This window comes from Marmota marmota, unplaced genomic scaffold (genome assembly GCF_001458135.2).
Source record: "Marmota marmota marmota unplaced genomic scaffold, marMar, whole genome shotgun sequence".
Classification (NCBI taxonomy): Eukaryota; Metazoa; Chordata; class Mammalia; order Rodentia; family Sciuridae; genus Marmota; species Marmota marmota.
In genome coordinates this window covers 20,361,451-20,379,554 of record NW_025999853.1, presented here as the reverse complement: position 1 = coordinate 20,379,554, position 18,104 = coordinate 20,361,451, and the positions used below count along the sequence as shown (strand labels likewise).

The 18,104-nt window shown below is 35.3% G+C and overlaps 1 protein-coding gene across 4 annotated transcripts in view; it reads right to left on the bottom strand.

The window, feature by feature from the left end:
* The window catches only part of Atp2b1 (ATPase plasma membrane Ca2+ transporting 1), a 109,825-nt gene extending 94,211 nt beyond the window's left edge, over positions 1 to 15,614 (bottom strand). Inside the window, exon 1 of one of the 4 annotated variants that reach the window (XM_048804130.1) lies at positions 14,934 to 15,614. The gene's annotated coding sequence lies outside the window, so the exon portion shown is untranslated. Of the gene's footprint in view, positions 1 to 8,156; positions 8,613 to 14,933 lie in introns of those variants that run through there. The other 3 variants (XM_048804140.1, XM_015482948.2, XM_048804144.1) reach the window with 3 other exon arrangements.
* Positions 15,615 to 18,104: the final 2,490 nt, after the last annotated feature.

The window sequence follows — 18,104 nt, the reverse complement described above, 5'->3', positions numbered from 1 at the left end:
ATTGGATTACAGATATTTAGAAATATCCTTATCAAGGCAGAAACTTTATCTTAGATATTTTACATAAAAATCCATGCCAACATATCACAAAATTACCTTGGACAATTTTTAAAAATCAAACATAATTAATATCACAGAGTTTAAGACCTATAATACATGAAGAATTCTTCTAGGTCCCGAGTATACAACAAACACCAACCAGACTTTGAAGAACTCAGTCCATCTCAGGGGACAGACTTGTAGATGGATAAATTTAATATAATAAATGGTATTTTAGAAATATTGTATTTCCGTGGCTCAAAAAAATCTTTCCACTTCCTAACATTCTTGGCCCCTAAAATAGGAAATTCCACCCCTATTTCTATGTTGAGTCCATAGGAATTTGAATCCCTAAATTTTTATTTAAAATCTTTCTTTTAGATGTCTACAATTAAGGAAAATACAGAAATCAAAAGCTAGTTAACATATAGATTGACTGTTTTAAGTCAGACAAGGCAATTAAAGGGAGCAGAATCTGCCAACTCTAAGAAAATGACAGATTTTTCACACTAAGGAAAGACAGCATTTCCTTTTTATGCATTAGCATTCTTGGTCACTATTACACTCGAGACAAAAATAAAAAAATTTAAAATCCACAATTAAAAAAAAAAAAACAAGAAACTGAGATTAGCCAAGAGGGAATTCAAACAAAATCTAGATACTTTCTTAAATTTCAGAGTTATGGGTCCACTGTAAAAGTATTGAGGTGGTTAAGATCACAAAACAGATTATAAAAAGCATACTACCATGATGTTATTCTTAATCCATGGTTAAAATGATTTAGTTTACTTAAAATCAGAAAGACTTAGATAGATTTTTTTTTTTTGATTGAAGAAAGCAGATGGTACCCTGTTGATATATACAACTTTTATGTTTTTATTTATTGGTTAAAAAAAACAAAGTTGACTCCAGAAAACCTCTGGAAAAAAAGAAAAAAAGAGTAGAATATGCTTGTTTCCTTTACTAAACATATTTCTGCATGCATATTTAAATCTCACCACACACACAACTATTATTAAACAAACCATTCATCTTCTACCTGATGTTTCAGAATCAAGGAAATACTGATTTAATACAAAAGCAATGGCAATACAGAGATCAAAAGGACCCTGCCTAAGGAAGCAAGGGGTAACAGCTTATCGAAGAAATGACCTTTAGGTTTTGAATGATGAACAGAGTTTTGTAATAAGAAGAATTTAGACAGCAGGAGTATGACATGCAAGAGGCACAGGGCAATTAACAGGCTGCACATGTCTGTAAGACACCAAGAACTCCTGGCATGACGAGGCAATCCTTGTGACAACAGGAAAAGGACAGTACTAGAGGCTGAATCTAACTGGACACACACTGATTCAATAGGTACTAAGTGAGAAGCTTCTAATTTTCTGGAGAGGTCAGGAGGGCTTCATGAAGAAGTTTCATGGTGAGTTATAAAAGATGACTAGTACAGATGAAGGCATTCCAAAATATGAAGGGCAAAAAGAGCCTTTTTTTTTTTTCAGACAAATTGTCCTTGACTATTAAATTTTATAAATTCTTATTTAAAAAATCTTTTATACCACCAAGATACCAATTTTCAAATCTTTCTTGTGGTACTTCTGCTTGCCTAAATAACCAGAGGTTTCTCAAATTTGCTCTCTCATTTGCAAAGTATTAGGAAACCAGCTATCAAAACGTTAAAAGAAATGTATTTGAACTATGAGTAAATATACAATATAACACCTAAAGTGGAATCAGACATTAAGAGTTTTCATAAAGGGACTTCTGGCTTCTTAGAATGCTTTTCTGCCAATTTCCTGGTTCTCTACTTGTTTTACACGGTTCAGGAAACTGGATAAATAACAGCCTCAGGCTAGTGGAGAAATTATCCGTCACCTCTTCCCACTCTTCTTCTATTTTTGCTTCTTTCCTTTCTTCTCATTCTGAATGTCAATTACTCCACTAAGTGCATACCTCAAAACAGACGACTGGTTTTCACTGACCTCAATGAGGAGAATGTCATGGTATAGTTAATTTGGTACATTTCATCCTTTACACCTGTAACTTTTCTAAGTAACTAAGAAAAATCACTTAAGGAAAGAAGAAAAACCTATCTTAATATCCAAATATGTATATATAAACATCTATCTACCAATTAAATGTAAAAACATTCCAATCAACTAAATAATCTGTTCTTTTCTCTCCCCCATCACATCCAATTCTTCTGCAGCTGTCATCTTACTTTAAAGTACTAAGGCCACTATAACCTCTGTGACCTTCAATGATGATCCCAAACTTGTGTACAATCACAATTCTGTGTTAAACTGTAATCTTTCTATATCCACCCACCCCCAATCACTCAAAATTTCTTTATTTGACTTCCTGGGGGATGTTTTATGAGGCTACCTAATATAGAATGTATTGGAGGAAAATGGCAAAGAATCTTCTCAAAGGAGGAGTCTTCCCTCCTTTTAGGACAAAAATCATCATAGAGCCCAAGACTCACACGCCCAGAACTAACTGCCTAACTGGGCATCTAGACTATGTGCAGAAATATAAGCAAAATTCAGTGCCATTTGTAACAAACTTTACATGTAATACAGACAAGACAGAGATTACCATAAAAAATAATGGTAGCAGATTCCAGAATATCTCTTAATTTGTGTAAGAACAGCTGGAAACAATACATCTCCCTTTCATTATAGGCAGGGATCAAGGACCAGGAAGGGCACATGTATACACACTTACACTGGTTCCTGGAAGCACGCAGCACCTGATGAATCACCTCATAAAAAAAGGAAACTGAGAGGGAACATTGGACACACCAAGTGAAGCTGACTTAAGGCTCTGAATAGCAGTATCTCATCTCAGCAGGCTGCAGTCATTTCTGTCTAACAAAAAGATCATGTGAGTATCTTTTAAAAGAACATATTGATTTTAAATCTTCAATTTTTCACTAAAATCTGAAGGCTGACAAAAATCAGATATAATGTCATAGGAAGATCCTACCAGGACACCTTGAAACTTCCCTCAAGTCTTATGAATTAATAAAACTTAATTTTTCCCCCATAATTTTTTTTGGATTAACCCTAATGTAGAATTGCACTTAAAAGTTTAGATGTTAACATTCTGTAGAGTTCTCTTTTATGGGGGAGGGGGGAGAACAACAACAAGAAGAAGACAAATACATTATCCTGTTAGAAAGCATTTTACAAAAATTGCTTAATTATTCATTGGCATTTTGAACTAACAGTAACTTAGCTTCCTCTAAGCATTCTTCTCTATTTATTAGTATGTTCCTTCCCTTTACAAACAGAGGTGATGAAATTCTTTGTTTCAGTAAAGAAATTTACATATCATAGTTATAACAAAATATTTCTCATTTTCAGTTGCATCATTCAGCTGACACATCATTCAACTCAAAGTTAAAAGAAACAGTACCTGCAGAAAAATTCTCACCCCAAGCATATTACATTTTCTAAGAAGAGACAAAAGAAGCATTTTACTGGAGTCCAGTGTCAATGGATCAAGCTGAAGGCACGAGATGTTAATTCAAGAGTCATTAAGAATATCACAGGTATAAATAGGGCACTGTGCCAACGATGAGTGATAGAAAGCTTAACAGTCCCTGCTCTCAAGTTGAACATCTCATGGAAGTGTCAAAAACGCAAACAACAATTTTTAAAAGTGCAATGAGAATTTAAGAAAGTAGAACACAGACTCAAGGGTGGATAGGAAACACTGTTATAAATACACAGCAAGGAAAGACAAAGATCAAAAACTTGGCCAGAGGGAGGCTGAAGGAAAATTCTAATCAAAAGGTCATATCACCCAAATCCTTTAAACCCAGTAATTACAAAGAAAATATATTGAACAATAAAGATCCGTACTGGAGGAGTAACAGAAAAATTAAAATCAAAACATACAATAGAAAGAGAATGACCATGAGATAGAATATGCTCATTAAGATAATGTTAATTAAAAAATTTAAATGTCTGAAAAAAATGATACAAAGTTTTCCTAAGGCACACAATTATACCCATATGATCTTTTTTTTTTTTTTTAATTTTTTATTGTGGGTTGTTCAAAACATTACAAATTTCTTGACATATCCCATATGATCTTAAGAATGTCAATATGTACAAATTTTATAGAACACATTTTTTAAAAATTTAACATTTAATTAAAATGTTAAGCCTAGCTATTTCTTGAATGTATGATTGAGAGACTCATTTCACTTTTATATTGTTTTGTATTTTTCAAACAGTATACAATCAGTGTTGCTACACTTTTAGTTGGTAAAAAGTCAATATATTTTAGAATAGCCTTTTAAAACCATTTATAAACCTTTTCATCTTTTTCTGTAGAGAATCTCGCCCACAGAACCCATTTAAATGGGTTAATATTTGTAAATTACTTAGAAAAACACCTAGCAAATAGAAAGCAGCTACATAGGTTCATTATTCAGTAATTTCAAGTTCCTTTTATCTAGTCAAAGTAACTAGAGTGGGCTTATTTTTCAATAGACCAGCTTTAAAACATATTTAAGAAATCAAAATGACAAGAAAATTCATAATAAAGAAATTTGAACTTGCAAAGTAGGGAAGGACTTAAAGGAGAAATCAAAGAAAGAAAGACCTTAAGTTGTCTGTAGAGTCTGCTAAAAAAACGTTCAGTGAAGTCCGTATCATTTAATTATGCTTTCGTTTTAATTATTTTACACAAAATAAAAGAATTGTACATCAAAGCTGCACAAGAATGCAGAAACATATAACAGGTGACATTTGGGCTATCACACATTTCAACTTATTCCATACACATGTTCAGTTTTAGTTTCATGTTTTTCACTGCTACTGTTGTTTTTTCGTTTTACTTATATACCCACAAAGTTTGTTTAGAGAAAAGGATCTACAAAGCTTTTTTGTTGTTAGTTTGAATGCTGGCAGTCCTCTTAACATCACTAACTCATTTTCCACTCACAGCCAACCAGAAACAGTACTTTCAAGTCCTTTACTTTTCATTTTAGCACCTGTTATGTTCTGGATCTTAAATGCTCCCCCAAGAGACATGTGCTAAAGGCTTAGTTTCCATCCAGTCTGTGGTGCTACTGGGAGGTAGAGCTACCTAAAAGTGCTACTACACCTTTTGGAGGTGGAGCCTAGGAGGAGGAAGTTAGGTCACTAGGGGTATACCCTTGAAGGGTACATTAGGACCCTGGATCCTTCTCCTTTCTTTTTGCTTCTCAGCTGCTATGAAGTGAACCACATTTCCATCAAGACGTTCTGCCTCACCACAGACCCAAAACAACAGGCCCAACAAAACATGGACTGAAACCATTGAAACTGAACCAAATTAAAGCTTTCCTCAAAGTTGATTGTCTTCAGGTATTCTATTACAGCAATGTAAAGTTAACAAAGTACCTAACTCCATCTCTACAAATAATCCTAGCAGTGCTCCTGCTTGACTTTCCAGTTTGAGGACTCGTATACAACTTTCACTACTATTTTTCCTTCTTCCACTGGAACAAATACAAATACCTCCCAACATTCTTTTATCTAGAATATATAAAGGAATTATAATTCAATAAGGAAAGACTACACTAGAACCAAAACGTCCATCAACAGGTAAATAGATTAATAAATTGTGATATATCTATACCACAACATCCTTATCAGCAGTAAGAAGGAATGAACTACTAATAGAAGCAATATGGATGAATCTCAAAGTAATTAGGCCAAGTAAAAGCCAGACTACAAAAGAGCACATATTGTGATTCCAAATATAAAAAAAAAAAAAAAATTCAAATTAATCTATTATGGACAGCAGAATAATGGTTACTTGGGGGGGGGAGGAGGAAACAGGAAACTTTGAGGAGAAGATAAAGAGGCACAAAGAAATTTTTAAGAGAAAACTTAATGGACTGCGATGGTGAATTCACTGGAATAAACATACACCAAATCTCAAGCTTTTTAATTTAAATACATGGACATTTATTATATATTAGTTATACCTTAATGAAGCTTTAACTTTTTTTTTTTTTTTTTAAATGTAAGAGAAAAGAACAGGACACTAATAAGCTAAATGGAAGTTCTGGACCTAAATGTGTGTCTTTCTAACTATGGCTTTCACCATAGGGTAAACTGATTAGGATACTTTCTTTGGAGACAAACACATGTCAGAATTTTTGTCTTTTCCCTTGAGCTGGAAAATATTCTGAAAGAGAATTCTATTCAGTCCAGCATTCTAACAACTGAGTGAGGTGAGAAGCCTGGGGATTTGTAAACTCTCATTCAAGCCTTCAGTGTGGTACCTTGGTTTTAAATAGTGTTCCTCCTCCTCCAGCCTTCTGCAAAGATGGGAGCAGAGGAGACATGGGTCTACACATAGAGGGGAAAGGGATCTGGGTAATAGATTATTCAATTTTCAGTCATTTCTCTAGATGTAGCCCCACTGTCACCTCTTCATGAAGCACCTCATTTTTCCCAACTCTGAGTCTTCTGGGAATTCTGTAAACTTGAACAGCTACTAGACTTTTTCATTACTGGCTTAAAATTCAGCTTTTGAGTCTACTAAACCAGCTTCTCTCAAAATTCTGGAGTACGTTTCTCTTCTTCCTTATGGATTTATAACTTTTTAAAGGATTCCCTTACTCTCATTTTTGTAAGTTTGGCAGAAAACCAATTTAAATTGCCAGTTATATACTACTTGTTCAACTGAAAAGTTTGAGATAATTTGGCTTTTCAATAAATATATTTATTGAATAGATATATTTATCTTCATGAATGAAACAGCATATTACAGATGGAAACTCAAATGGAGATAAGGTGGTTAAAAGACAAAATTAAAAGACAAAGCTAATAATTTAAAACTAAATGGTTGACAAATGGAGGTGGGAATATGCTGTGAATCTAAAAAGATTTTTGAAAGCCAAACTTAAAGAAAATTAATTAAAAAAGAAAAAAACAACTCTGTACTTTTTCAGGAGGTAAGAAATCAAAGTGATTTATTTACTCAAGGCCACTAGGGTTTTCAGTGGCAAAGACAAAACTTATATCTGAAGAGACCATAAGATACCACAGTGGAAAAAAACAAAAGCAAAAGCTTTAGATCTAATCACATAATAGGAATATCATAAAGGTACACAGGCTCTAAGGAAGGCAGGCATTCCTAGTTTATGGAAGACTTCAGCAAGAGAACCAAGAGTGAAAGAAAAACCCAACACATTCCAGTATTCTACATATATAAAAACAGTGGGTTTAATCTGAAAGGCAAATATTTTTTTCACCTCAAACCACTGTGTATGCAGACAGAGGCTGATTCATCTTTATTTTTCTGATACCCGACACTGAGTTTTATGCTGGAGGAGCTCCTTTTCCTCAACTTTGCCATCATTTCTTTCCCATTCCACTGACTGACCTTTCCTGTTTTCAGTTCTCTATCTGCACTGGGGCCCTTTCACTCAGCAGTTTTCCATCATGGTATTAGTTTCCAAAGTAAAGTACCTGAAGTTCAAGAGTCACTTTTTAAAAGAACAAACAAAAATAGTAGTTATAGCATCATTTTGTCGATTGAGTACAAATAAAGAATTACAAAAAAGGAACAGAAAATCTCACATGATTTTAGGTGTCAGCAAGGAGCATGAATTAATATGCCCGTATTACAGTAAAAGATCAAGACCTACTGCTCTAATCCATTTTACTTCTGGTTCTGTTGATTGTTGCCTTCAGACTTCTTTTTCTTTTTTTCATTAACAAAACCAATTCTGTGCTTCTCTCTGACCAACAATTTTATTATGACTGTCACTGAAATGTTAAAGCAGGATCAAGTCTTAAAATGTCTTCTATAATACCTTATCAACAATTAACTCTACAAAATCTAAATGGATTGGAAGAACACTCAATAACGATGTGCCTGTACAGTTTCATCTGTGCTAATCACTGGAAAAATGGAAAATTTCTTTAGAGTCATTTTTATTTTTTTCAAGCATTTTTAATGTGATGATGTATATACTAAATTTATATAAATTAATTGATATAAAATTACTACTCTGCTTACTACATAAGCACTCAGTATAAGTGATAAAGTACAGGCTTTATTTTTTAAACCATGAAAGAAAGGTGGAAGAATATCCGTATTACCAGACTTCAAGTTTTAGCAGATCACACACTTGTCCTTCTTTCTGATGCCTCCAGTGATTTTGTATCAGGTTATGTGCTAACAGTTGACTCTCAGTTCACAGAGGAGAACCCTCTTAGAAAAATAAAGTACCTGTAAGAAACATTTTAAAACAGCTCCAACAATACTCTTAACAAATAGCAACTACAAAAATGTCATATTTTAAATTTTAAACCATAATATATGCTTAAAATTATGGCATTTTACATCATACAATGTACTAATGGATCACAGAATCAAAAAGCACCTCTCAATAACATCAATCCTGATGAACAAAAAAGATGGCATAAGCCAAAAGAAAAAAAAGCAAAATTAGTCATTTTAAAATATAAATCTTAACTGCTATTACAACTGACTTACTACAATCAGAATAAATTCTAATGTGCTCTAATTAATGACCACACTGAAATTCAGAAATGGTAAAATATTTCCTATACAGAGCTAAATACTGTCATAGTAACCTTCTATGAAATGCAGCTACCCTCCAGAAATAAGACTGTCTTATTAACCCATATCAGCACTGTTAAAATGTTGGAAGTTGAAAAGGATTTAGAAAGTCTCCCAGAGAAATTACCTCAACCTTCTGTGCTTTACCTTAACAAAAGTAGTGTCCATTGGGGCTGGGGTTGTGGCTCAGGCGGTAGAGCGCTCACCTAGCACGTGCAAGCTGGGTTCCGGCCTCAGCACCACATAAAAATAAGTAAATAAATAAATACAAAAAAGGTAAAAAAAAAAAAAAGTGACCAATTCCTCAATCAGCATGCAGAAATACTAACTGAAGGTATGTTGGATAAAATTCTATCTATACATCCTCAAGAACCTATGTTTTATCTTAACTACACCATCTATAAATGAAACTAAGACAAAAGGAGAAATAATATGCAGGAAGCATACAGCCTAAATACGAGAAATCCCAATAAAATTAATGAGAGATAACTGAAAAAGGTGGACTAATTCTAAGTTTTAAAGGATGGTCAGATTCAGACAGACCAGAAGACTGAGGTGAGAGGAAAAAAAAAATATGAAGTCACAGCAAAGGGGAAAAGAAAACTGCCAGAGCAGACAAGTGGGCAGCCACCTGCAATGCAGTATGCAACACAGCTCGCTCTCCAGAACACACACCTAATCTTGTATTCTATGTGAATAGCACCCTCTGGAGGTGTGCAAAGTAGTGATCCTGGTTAGGCAGTATATTCAAATTGACAGGTGAGATGTTCCATTAAAAGGTAGTCTGTGAAATGGAAGAAAACACTGAACATTTGGACAGATTCAGTCCATATTAGCATATGAAAGCATTGAAGAAATCCCAAATGGGAAAACTGCATAAATCAGCAAATCCTAGACTTTAATTTTTTGCTACTTTTACCCTACAAAATCCCTATTAATATTTCTTACAAATAGTGTTTTAAAGATTCTTTAGAAAATACTATGCTCCTTTATACAAGGTCTTCTGAATCAAGTTGTTTTGAAAAAAGGAAAAAGAAGAACCACTAGAAGTTTTAGTAAAGAAATGACAGCAGGTAGGCTATTTTAAAAATAACAAAAAAATTCTGGCACAAATATGAAAGGCAGATTAGTGTAGCAGATCTGAGAATTCTTGAAAGAACAAGATTATTTTTTAAAAATCCTCCTGGGAGAGAACTCCCTGGATTAATAAAATGAATAGATCATATTGCTAATAATAAAATTATTTAAAAAGTCATCTTTAAGGTTAAGTAATCAAACCTTTTTAAAAATTTACTTTTCAGAAAAAAACAAACACAAACTTTACTCTTGAATTTATTGAGTTTGTACAGTAGTCTTACCAGTTTACAGTTAGACAGTATAATCTCATATTTCATAGTGTAAGCAAGCATTGGTCCATTCAAAAACTATATTCTTTCTCTAAAGGCCCAGGTGACAGTAATTTAAAAAGCAGGTATCCCAGATTTTAAGAACCCATGTTACTGAAATTTACTGTACTTATAAATACCACATAAACACTTACCAAACAGGTAACTAAAAACACCACATGCTATTTAGCAGAGTGACACTGTCCTAGGAAAAATTAAAAGAAAATTGCTATAAGAGAATATAGGGGCACAGGGGATATTGCTCAGTTGGTAGAATGATTGCCTCAATGCACAAGGCCCTGGGTTCAACCCCAAGCACCATTAAAGGGGGAGGGGGAGTTTCCCCATAATGTCTCTGGCAAAAACCTTTATTTATATTTCCACAATCATTAGTAAATTATAACCCATAATTCCTAACAATCTGTAAGGTGTAGCCATCAAGCTTAAATTTTTTGGATAGACAAAAAATAGGTTCAGTTTCTTGAGATGGACCTACTTTGAAATTAATTTTAAAATATATTTTAAATACAGGTATAGGCTATTTACTATATTGTAATATATGAAGTAAAAACAACTGCATCTTAAAAATGGTCTTATATAGGATTATTACTAATGTCAGTTAATCTATAAGTGAGATACAGTATTAGTATCAAATGAACTACAAAGATCAAATAAACCTTATAAGAGATTAATGAACTACAAAAACTATTAAGATTTTTAAGTGAAACAGCACTAAATTTTGTTTTGATACACAGAATAGTAAACTATCAATTAGTCTATTATCATTAATGCTCTTGAAAGGTCATTCAGCATCAACCTGTTGTTTTTGAAGGAGTAACTGCTTTTTCACTGATATTAAAAAAGGATGACTATCTATCCACTGACTTATGTCCATTTGGTTTGAAGGACTTTCCCTCTAACAAAAAAATAAATAAATAAAACTAGACTAAAGCCTAAATATAGTTTTGTGATGATACACTGTGCATTGGTCTTTTGGAGACAGTAAATATTAAGACATGAAAAAAAAAACCCTCTATGAAAGCTTACAGTGCTTAATAAATAACTACACAGATCTTCTGAAAGACTGCACACACAGATAACAGAAATATTTTCAATTTATCACTTTTATGATTGTCACAAAAAACATTCAAATAAATAAATCAAACTTTGCTAAAACAGGCACAACTGCTTGGAAGCTCTAATTATGCTAAAATAAACCCATAATGTCCTCCTGATTTAATAATGGCATCTCCACTATGTAATTCTAACTTACTTATAAATTCAGTTTATTTCTCAAAATGCAGACTTCTGGGCCCCTCCCCAGACCTGCTGAATCAGAATTGCAGGGGCAATGTTTTCCTGTCCACACTAAGGCTAAAGAACCATTACCTTCCCTGTCACATTTATAACAAAAGTTTTGAATTACAGGAACTAAAATCTCTTTGGGGATCTTTTAAAACTTTTACATTTCATTACATAACAGATTAATATTTCAAAAAGATTTAGGTAATAAACGTGGCAGAAAAACAAGTGCATAAAAAATTACAGTCGGAATTAAAAGAAGAAATTTTTAGTATAGAACATTTTATTTTTAACTTAAGATTTAAGACATCTCTACTACTTATTTCAAAGACCAACAGGTGTTTGAAAATGAAATTCTTAACTTAAAAAAAATTAAAAATACAGTATTTCAAATATGTTCAAATTAATTTACTCAGCTATTAGTAAATCAGGGTATGAAATGTTTGCATCACGCCAAATATAAGTAATGATTAGATTATAAAAATAAACCCAATCTATTTATATTCCACTATTGAGTTTATTATAATCAGAAACTGATTTTTCATAAAGTTACATAACTTTCATAAACTTATATAAACATGTATAGTGGGAAGAGTAATGAGTAAAACTAGAAGCCACCTAGAGTTCATTTCTTGCTAATCTAGCTGCTAGGTAAATGATCTTAAGGACCTGCTAAATCCTTTTAACTGGGGTGGGGGTGTACATCTATCTATCTTACTTATCTCACAGGATTATTTATTGTGAGAATCAAATGAGATAGTATGCAAATACATTCTCAAAAACTGTAAAGCACTCCATAAATCATTACCATAAAGTATTCAGACACAAAATTTGAGAAATGCTATCTGTAGGCACCTGATTTAAAACAGACTATCAGAAAAAAATTTAAACAATACAGAACACAAAACTGAATCTTTCACATTCAATTAAATATTGAACACTATTCATTATATTCTGTAAATGGTAAATAATAAAACATTAAAATTCAAGTCCATTTTCTATCCTATATGCCCATTTATAACAAATCCATTTCTTACACGAAGATACAAGTGGAATTAGACAAGCCATGAGGATGTCAAAAATGGTTAGTTTGCCAGTCTACTTTCTCACATTTGACATTTCTGTAATAAAAATTGTTAATAACTGTGTCTTAGCTTTCTAAAAGCTAAAAAAATTCTCTTTGAAATTATTCCTATAAACTATTGTATATAATTTTTCTTGTAATGATATCTCAGACTCTATAAAAAAATTCTCCAATAAGCTACTAGTTCCTTTCTATATAGACACCTACTAGAAAATATTTTTTTCTCAATGAATCCAATAAAAATTTTTACCCAATATGCAAAATTTAAATCTTAAAGTTTGTCAATCTTTATTCCTTTTATTGCTTTTTTCATTAATTACAAAATTTCAAAACTCAAAAGTGAAAATATAAGTTTTAACTGTGTAGACACATACAAAATAAAACCAAAAAACAGCAAATGCTCTTTTTGTTGTTGTTCAATATCGCAAAAGTTTTGGGTGGCCATTCCTTTTAAAACTCATTTTAACATAACAGTTTAATCCAAAATGAAGTTAACACGTTTGTCAAAGGAAATTAGTAAACTTAATCCCCCAAAATAAAGGATTCTATCAAAGTATATGTAACAATGTATAATTTCTCTGCATTAACCCAAGAGCTTAAATAATGTCCTTTTACCTGGGGCCATAATCCTCCACTTGAAAGAGACCATGTAATACTAAGAGCATAAACCATCTTTCATCTCAAACAGACTTTTGGCTTAGTTTTTGTTTAATAAAGATCTACCTACAATCAACAGCTGATGCTTTACAGTAGTCTATGAAGAAATCACAAGTGTTGAATTAAAATTTGAAGGAAGACAGAATGGTAATAATATCTTGTGGTTTGTAATTAAGATTACATTAGATATTATACACATGTCAATTCATTCATTATTTGAGAGCTAAACCTTTTTTTTCCTCATGTTACAGCTGTAGTACAATAATTGAAAAGTATGTTGTGCCTAAAGCGATAGTGTACCTGTACATTTTTGATCTGGGAAGGAGTAAGAAAGGGAAGGAGCAAGTAGGCAGGGGAATCACAACAATTCAGCTGTCACTACAGCATCTGTTTTCTAAACATGAAAAATTCCATTTATTTTTATATGCTCTGAACTTGAGAGAAGCCATATACAGAAACCACTTTTTCCAACATGGTCTTTATTAAACTGAATATTAAGTACTCCTCCTAGAAGTGCTCATTTGTATTACTTTAAAACAAGTAATTGTAAAACTGAGTAAACCCATAAAAGTCAAGTAGATGGAAGATAACAAAAAATTACTACACCTTATGCAAGCAAGGTTAATAATTTCACTGATTTTGCATGTTTGTTTAAGAAACTGTTAATATTCAGCAGCTCAAAAATATTGTAAAACCACTATAATGCTGGTAGTGGAATAGCTACCTTTAAACATCTATTTACATGCATCTATTACTTTTCTTCTAATTCCTAAGCAGATCCAGACTACCAATACGACGATTACTTTATCACAATCATAAATCAAAATCAGTTTGTCACCTCATCTTAGAATGCTATATTAGATCACAAGCTTCAATTAAAAAATTATAATTTCTATACAATTGAAGAAATTCCTTCCAAAAGACTTAAGAAATTACAGAAGACAATTTCCCCTTATAATGTTTAAATGGAGATGTCAGAGATGACAACTATGATAAAAATCAAGAAGGCGTACTCTGAATTTTTACCATTTGAATAAAAGTAAATCAAGAAATTTAAAATTAAAGGTGGCGCTCTGTCCTCAACTCACCCGAATGTGACTCACTTTTGCAGACTATATGGTAGGAAATAACAGTTACTTTTCAAAGATCTTTGCAGTTACACCCAAGCCAAAATCAGGACAGAGATCCACCCTTAATTACAGCAATTTAACTGTCTTACCAAAGCAAGGTAGAAACTAAAACGTCCCCCTGAAATCATGGCTTTAAAAAGCCCATTTCATATTAGCCTTCAAAGGTTCCCGATAAGAAAAAATGTCTCTATTTACTTCAAATTTGAACTCACCAGAAAGGGGGGAGATAGGGGGAGGGGAACACAAGTACAAAAAGCAGATTCTCCTCCAATCCCTCTTAATTCCCCCCAATCCGCCTCTGGCCACACACAAGGACAGGGAGTCTCCCCTGGGAAGGCTAGTGGCAGGGAAAGGGAAGGCCCTCCATTCACTCACGTGGGCCACCATCCAAAGGGATGCCCGAAGAGAGCTTCATACAAACCAGGCCCTTACAAGTACTTCTTATTATAAAATACACCCACGCTGAACAAGAGCCTTATTTTAAAGTAAGACTGTCCTCAGGTGGAGGAGGTTAAGCACAACAAAGGCTTCCATGTTGAAAGGCAGACAGCCCAAGACATATGCACATAACTAGACACGTATGAAGAAATTCATGTAACTAATTTATCAGAACAGCAATCAACACCAACAGAAACCATTAGATTATTAATACATCCAGAAAAGTAGCGTGCATAAGCAGCCAAAGGTGCCTGTCCGCAGCGCTCTAACCTAGGGGATAGGCAAAAATCAGCGTACCGAGGAGGGTCCAGCCCTCTAGGTTTTTGCAGACTCCCTCAGCTGTGACCAAGACCTGCCCTCTTCGCCAGGGCGCCAAGCAATGCTACACGCACTGGATGAGTGCACTCCCAACGCTGCGAGTCCCGCAGAAAACTGGTGAATGAAATGCGCACAGAGACCGACTGGCCAGTGACCGAGGCGCAGACCCAGGGGTCGCTAACTAGCTTAGCTATGTGATTCTCCTGCAGGATGGAATAAAGGGAGCACACCCCACCACCACCCCCGCAACTGAAATGTCGTCCTCTTCCTTACTGATCCTTTCCAAAGAGGGGAGGAGAAGATTTTTTTTTTTCTTTTAAACTAAGTCCACAAACACGAATCGGAAGCAACCGTGAATATCCTGCGGGGGCCAGACGAAAGACAGGAGAAGAAAGGCGAGGCGGCCCTCTAACTCCTCGGGAGTCACTGTCCTGTCTGACATGCATCCATCAACAAGCCCCGCCGGAGGCCGTTGAGGGCCCCTCGGCTCCCCGTCCGCAGTGCGTCTGGGGGGCTGAAGCAGGGAATTAAAGGGGTGACCCTCCCCGGGCGCAGGGATAGGGAGCGCCCGGCACCGCTGCCCTCAAGGTCACCACGCGCCGGGGCGGGGGCGACCCGTGTTGGGATGGGCTGTGGCGCGGCCAAGGCGGTTCGGTGAAGTCCAAGAGCCGCGGGCGTAGACAAGGAGGCACACTGAGCACCGTCCCTCGGGTCCGGGGCGGCGACTTCAGGCTGGACCAAGCGCTGAGGCGCGCGGCGAGAACACGCTCACCTTTAAGATCCCCGAGCAGGAGACAACCTGTGAGGCCCCCAGCCTGCCCCCGTCAACTTCTCTCGAACGCCCNTGGTGGGGTGGGAGGGGTCGGGGGAGGAGGGGGCGGCTCGGAGCGCGGGGCAGTGACTCCGCCAGTCACAGCTGCAGCTTCGGCGCGGCGCCGGGCTGCTCCCGCGACTTGTGGAGACAAGAGAGCCACGACTGCCGCAGGAGCAGTGCGGACGCCCTTCACCTGGGGCCCAGCCCAAGCACCCCCCGGGCCTGCGCCCCTCTAGGGCCCGGAACCTGGGCCGGCGGTCGGGAGCGGGCGAGCGCTCCTGGAGAGGACAGGTTGAGTCGAACCCCAGTCAGCGGCTCCTCGCCGCGTCTCTGCGCCCACTGTACATTGGACTTGTTGCCTGTCCCGGGCCGTGACGCACGCGCCGAACGACCAAGTGCTTCCCCGTTGGCTCGCTCCTTGAGAAGAGAGCCCACTCCCCCTAAGGGCGCGAGGCACCCTATCTGTTCCTGCTTTCCGGGTCCACAGATACCGGGGATCCACGCTGCAGCGCCCAAGGGTTTACTCAGGCGTTTGGTCGATGCACACAGGCCTCGAAAGATCTGTGCTTAAATCCTCGTGTTTTTGTTTTGGGTTTGCTTTTTTTTTTTTTTTTTTATGCTTTCTACCAAGCCGATGGTTCGTTTAATTCACTTGTGGCATCTTAACCCCGTACCCTTCATTCCTGGGGTGGGAGGCTGGATGAAGAAAATACTCGGTATCGTGCAGTATTTATATTCGAGAAAGTAACAGTTTTGCTCCGACTTTTCAAGAGATTTTTGCAAGTTAAAAAAGAAAAGCACCCATCTTGATATCTGCTTTAAAAATCAAACGGGTTTTCCTTCCTATACACGCATCTTTAAAGATTTGTATCTTGCCTAGGATACCGTGCTCCATCTTTGTCTAATCGCCTCTGTTTGAACTAAAAATCCCCACTTGCTCAGAGACCTTGTCAGTGTTATTTTCAGTATCACTTAACTAGAACAAAAAGTTCTGCAGTCTGCTCCCCTCCCAACTTCATAGTGGAAGATTATTTGTGTAGTGTTCTCAAAAGCATACCGGCAACAAGAAGTACTCTATTATATGTATGTTCACTCTCTGATAGCATTTATTAAAAATATTTTTAAAGGATTAAAACCAAACCACTTAAAAGAAGTTCAAAAGCTAAAAAAATTCCCAGTTGATCCTGTTGAAAATAATTTTTTTTTTTAAATTTCACATATCTCACTAGATTAAATGTTACCAACCCTCTAAGAGCTGTGCCCTTAACATACAAAATTAGCACTGGGCAGAATGAAAGCATTTTTTCTTTTCTTTAATCACTGTTACAGAATTGGTGAGTACTTTACAATAAATAGCCCTTCCGGATACTATTTCAAATCTGCTTAATAGAAGAACAAATTAACTAAATTTCACTTAGGTAATTTCCAGTATTCTCTCTCCCTGAAATATCTTCCAAATGGCTCAGACACATTCAAGAATCCTTGGCTTTTTTCCAAGTTTTCCTCCAAGGAAGTTACAATAGAAAATTGAATTATGCATTCTACTTTAATCAAGAATTTGACATTAAAGTAATATATGAATCATTACTATAGTACACTAGCAAGTGGATAATAGATTAAACTAATATCTGTTCACTTTGTGGATTTGTGACAGTTCTAATTATAAAATGTGTGCTCTAAAAGTGTTGTGTTTCAGAAATTACTGAGCATTTTCATTACACAATGTAATTTCAATGAAGTTTTATTTATGGGTATACAGATACACCCATAAAAGACTATGTGTTTGAAAATATATATTCAAAAATACATACGGGTATATGAATATACCCATAAAATAATTGTGTATGTTTTTTTTTGTGTGTGTATATATATATATACATATTCTAGAACATATTTGTATGCATTTCAAAGAAACGTGAGTCATGATAAACTTTTACTGTCATAATCAAGATAATTATACTGTATTTGTTGGTTTTAGATTTTTATTCTTCAAATAGAACATAAGAACTGAAAACAGTATAGAAATAACTGCACATTACACTAAGATATTTAATTTTTGTCCCATAAGCTTAGTATTGAAACCTCTGTAATGGCATATTTCTCAATGTAAAAATCAAGAAAATATTGGATTGCTTAATTAGTGTTTCTTAAAAAAAAAAGAGAGAGAGAGAGAACTACCTGCAATCAATGAAGCCATTGTGTATCACATAACCATATCTTCCTGATCTTAGAACTAATTTATCCCTTGTGTTTAACTTACCTAGAGATTTATCAGTGCAAAATAAGGGAAAATGTAATATACTTTACTGTTGAAATACTTAATCTTACAAAGTTCT